This window comes from Bos grunniens, chromosome 9, assembly GCF_055505025.1.
Source record: "Bos grunniens cultivar Pamir isolate PY7600 chromosome 9, Bosgru_T2T1.0, whole genome shotgun sequence".
Classification (NCBI taxonomy): Eukaryota; Metazoa; Chordata; class Mammalia; order Artiodactyla; family Bovidae; genus Bos; species Bos grunniens.
Genome location: NC_141173.1, coordinates 84,845,387 through 84,850,669, shown reverse-complemented (window position 1 = coordinate 84,850,669; position 5,283 = coordinate 84,845,387). Strand labels below are relative to the sequence as shown.

The 5,283-nt window shown below is 42.9% G+C and overlaps 1 pseudogene; it reads left to right on the top strand.

The window, feature by feature from the left end:
* The first annotated feature begins 1,668 nt into the window (after nt 1-1,668).
* LOC147366271 (F-box only protein 25 pseudogene) lies at nt 1,669-4,919 on the top strand (annotated as a pseudogene).
* The last annotated feature ends 364 nt before the right edge of the window (nt 4,920-5,283 follow it).

Genomic DNA, 5,283 nt, shown 5'->3' with positions numbered 1-5,283 from the left:
GATGGGGAAACAATGAGAGACTTTATTTTGGGGGGCTCCAAAATCACTGCAGATGGTGGTTGCAGCCATGAAATTAAAAGACGCTTACTCCTTGGAAGAAAAGCTATGACCAATCTAGACAGCATGTTCAAAAGCAGAGACATTATTTTGCAGACAAAGGTCCATCTAGTCAAAGCTATGGTTTTTCCAGTGGTCATGTATGGATGTGAGAGTTGGACTATAAAGAAAGCTGAGCACCAAAATATTGATGCTTTTGAACTGTGGTGTTGGAGAAGACTCCTGAGAGTCCCTTGGACTGCAAGGAGATCAAACCAGTCAATCTTCAAGGAAATCAGTCCTAAATATTCATTGGAAGTACTGATACTGAAGCTGAAACGCCAATCCTTTGGCTACATGATGGGAAGAACTGACTCATTGGAAAAGATCCTGATGCTGGGAAAGATTGAAGGTGGAGGAGAAGGGGATGACAGAGGATGAGATGGTTGGATGGCATCACTGACTTGATGGACATGAATTTGAGCAAGCTCTGGGAATTGGTGATAGACAGAGAAGCCTGGCATGCTGCAGTCCATAGGGTCGCAAAGAGTTAGACACGACTGAGTGACTGAACTGAACTGAATGGTTTAGTGGTTAAGAATCCACCTGACAATGCAGGAGACAGGGGTTTAATCCCTGGGTCTGGAAGATCCGCTGGAGAAGGAATGGCAACACACTCCAGGATTCTTGCCTGGATAAACCCATGGACAGAGGAGACTGGCAGGCTACAGTCCATGGGGTTGCAAAGGAGTGAGACATGACTGAGTGACTAAACAACAATTATAGGCACAATGTTGAACAGCAGATTTCTAGAGCTTCTTCATCTTATTTAACTGGAACTCTTTACCTGTGTAAGCTTTCAAGGTGGGTGTTGCTGCTGCTGCTAAGTCACTTCAGTCGTGTCCGACTCTGTGTGATCCCATAGATGTCAGCCCATACTGTCTGTTTTAAACAGAATGAGTACAGAACATTCTGTACTACATGTCCTTGAAAAAATTGCTATAAATTTCAACTTAGATTCAGTTTTGAACCCTAACATCCAGTCTCTTTAGAGCCCACTAATTCTGGAAGACTCGGAACTGGCAGAAATGAAACCAGTTGTCCCTGCCATAGAAAGCCTCATTTTTCAGGACAAACCTTAATGTATAGTTTTGATTGTCTTTGAAAGGAAATTCTGAACAGAGATTCTTAACAAAAGTGGGATAATAAGGAAATGATGTTTTCCTGAAACTAGTTGAAAAACAATTTTCATTTCAATAAGCTGTTTAAATAAGAAACAACCGTTTTTCTGACTGTAAAAAAGAAGAATTCATTAGAATGCAAACTGACCTGCATTAATATGAGGCTGCAATCACCTATGGAGGTGGTGGTTCTTAGACTGGACTGAGGTATTTCCTCCCCCACCAGAGAAAGCTCCTCACTCAGAGCATCCTGAGAGCATCCTGCATCTCAGGGGTGGGTATAAGGAGAGGGATATATGGGACAACTCTGACAGATATTTTTCTCTTTAGAGCTCCCTCATTATTGGGAGAGATGTCTCTCACAATAGCATTGCAGTTCAACCTCTGCTGCCCAATTCTTCTTGCCTTATCCTCTGAGCGAGGTTACTGAGAACTCTTACTAATAAACATCATGCACACAAGTCTGAGAGTGTGGGTCTGTTTCCTGGGAACTCGCCTAGAACAGTCAATAGCAGATATGAAAGGAAAGTCTGTAGGAAGCAGACTCTAGAATGAGATATGGGAAGCCTTCTGCTTCCAAACAAGATGAAGGGACAGAGAGTGAATTTACATTCTCACAGGCAATAGCAAATACTGAATAAAATATATGAGGACATTGACTTTGAGGCAATGAATCAGTGATCCCAGAGATGAAAAAAAAGACAAAGGTGAGTTTTCAGAAATAAACCATGCTTTTATGGACAAAGGAGGAAAGAATATACAATGGAGAAAATATAGTCTCTTTAATAAGTGATGCTGGGAAAATTGGACAGCTACATGTAAAAGAATAAAATTAGGATGTTCTCTAATACCTATACAAAAATAAACTCAAAATGGAATAAAGACCTACATATAAGCCTGGAAACCATAAAATTCCTAGAGGAAAACATAGGCAGAACAATCTTGACATAAGTCATAACAATATTTTTTTATCTTTATTCTAAAGCAAAGGAAATGAAAGCAAAAATAAACAAACAGGACCTAATTAAACTTAGAAGCTTTTGCACAGCAAAGGAAACCAGCAACAAAATGAAAAAAACAACCTACTGAAAGGCATAAGATACTTATGATATGACTGGTAGGGAATGAATATCCAAACTGTATCAACAGCTCATACCACCTAAATCAAAAAGCAAACAACCAAATTAAAAATGAATACATATTTTTCCAAAGAGGACATGCAGATGGCCAATAGGCACATGAAAAGATGCTCAACGTTGTTCTTCAGGGAAACCAAATATAAACCGCCATATCATTTATACCTGTCAGAATGGCTTCAGTGAAAAAGAACAGAAATAACAAATGTTGGCAAGGATTTGGAGAAAAGGGAGCCCTCCTGCACTGGTGGTGGGAATATAAATTGGAACAGATGCTAAGGAAAACAGTATGGGGGTGAGTGTGTCTCAAAAAACTAAAATAGAACTACCATATGACCCAGCAACTTCACTCCCAGGTATATATCTGAAGAAAAAGACCGCTAATTCAAAGGGATGCAGGCACACCAATGTTAATGGCAGTATTATTTACAATTGCTAAGATATGGAAATGACCTAAGTCTCTATCAACAGATGAATGGATAAAATGTGGTGTGTGTATATTTATCTATCATCTATCTATCTATCTGTCATCTATGTATCTATCTCTATCTGCACACACATACTGGAATACTACTCAGTCATAAAAGGAATGAAAATGTGCCATTTGAAGCAATGTGAATGGACTTGGAGGGTATTATGCTACATGAAATAATTCAGAGAAACTCAGATGCTCTATGATATCACTTGTATGTGGAATCTAGTGAATATAACAAAAAAGAAACAGACTCAGATATAGAGAACAAATTAGTGGTTACCAGGCGGGAGATGGAGGGAGGTCAATATAGAGGTAGAAGATTAAGAGATACAAACTACTATGAATAAAGTAAGCTGCTGCTGCTAAGTCACTTCAGTCGTGTCCGACTCTGTGCGACCCCATAGACGGCAGCCCACCAGGCTCCCCCATCCCTGGGATTCTCCAGGCAAGAACACTGGAGTGGGTTGCCATTTCCTTCTCCAATGCATGAAAGTGAAAAGCGAATGTGAAAGGTGAAAGCGAAGCCGCTCAGTCGTGTCCCACTCCTAGCGACCCCATGGACTGCAGCCTACCAGGCTCCTCCGTCCATTGGATTTGCCAGGAGTACTGGAGTGGGGTGCCATCACCTTCTCCGAAAGTAAGCTACATGGATATAATATACAACAGGAAAAATATAGTCAATATTTTATAATAGGTATAGATGTAGCATAAACTTGACAAATTGTGAATCACAATATTGTACACCTGTAATTTATTTTTTTTTATTTTTTTTATTTTTTTAATTTAATAATTTTAAAACATGTGTTCCCCATCCTGAACCCTCCTCCCTCCTCCCTCCCCATATCATCCCTCTGGGTCGTCCCAGTGCACCAGCCCCAAGCATCCAGCATCGTGCATTGAACCTGGACTGGCATCTCGTTTCATACATGACATTTCACATGTTTCAATGCCATTCTCCCAAATCTTCCCACCCTCTCCCTCTCCCACAGAGTCCATAAGCCTGTTCTATACATCAGTGTCTCTTTTGCTGTCTCGTATACAGGGTTATCGTTACCATCTTTCTAAATTCCATATATATGCGTTAGTATTGTATGTTTTTATCGTGAAAACTGGATCTATGTCCATAAAGAAAGCACAAGAGAAAGACATGGCTACTGTACTTTGGGAGAAGCTTTTAATCGCTTAGACTTCTCGAGTGCGATCCAGGACATCCGAAGGTTCAATTATGTGGTCAGGCTATTGCAGCTGATTGCAAAGTCCCAGCTGACCTCGCTGAGTGGTGTGGCCCAGAAGAACTACTTCAACATCCTGGATAAGATCGTTCAGAAGGTTCTCGGTGACCACCAAAACCCTCGCCTGATCAAGGATCTTCTCCAAGACCTCAGCTCCACCCTGTGCATTCTGATCCGAGGAGTAGGGAAGTCTGTGCTGGTGGGAAACATCAACATCTGGATTTGCCGATTAGAGACCGTTCTCCGCTGGCAGCAGCAGCTGCAGAATCTTCAGATGACGGAGGTGGACAGTGGCCTGACGCTCAGCGACCTTCCTGTGCACATGCTCAGCAACATCCTGTACAGGTTCTCGGATGGGTGGGACATCGTCACCCTGGGTCAGGTGACCCCGACACTGTCCGCGCTCAGCGAGGACCGGCAGCTGTGGAAGAAGCTCTGCCAGTACCACTTTGGGGAGAAGCAGTTTTGTAGACACTTGATCCTTTCAGAAAAAGGCCATGTGGAGTGGAAGCTGATGTATTTTGCACTTCAGAAGCACTACCCCACCAAGGAGCAGTATGGAGACACCCTGCACTTCTGCCGGCACTGCAGCATCCTCTTCTGGAAGGACTGCCGCCTTGCTTTATTACTCGAGGACTCGGGCCACCCCTGCACGGCAGCTGCTTCACGCCTGTGTCCCCGCAGCACTTCATCGACCTTTTCAAGTACTGAGGGCCTAGCCAGGCCCACCATGACCTGGAGTCTGCGTTGGAGGCAACGTGAAAAGGGCCTGTGGGCAGGGTGCCTGTGGCTTCCACCTCTGAAACTGGGTCAGGGAACCCCAGCAAAATCCACCTTTGAAATAGGGTCAAGGAACCCCAGCAAAATCATTTCTGCTTCTCTCTTTAAAAAATTCTTCTATGTACACCTGTAATTTATATAAGGGGACTTCTCTGGTGGCTCAGTAGTAAAGAATTAGCCTGCCAATGCAGGAGATTCTGGTTCAATCCCTGGGTTGGAAACATCTCCTGGAGGAGGAAATAGCAACCCACTCCAGGATTCTTGCCTGGGAAATTCCATGGACAGAGGAGCCTGGCAGGCTACAATCCATGGGGTTACAAAAGAGTCAGACATGACTTAGCGACTAAACAACACAATTTATGTAATATTGTAAATCAACTGTACTGCAGTTAAACAGACAACAAAAAGATGGGCTTTATAACTGTCTCAGCTCACTGTGAGGG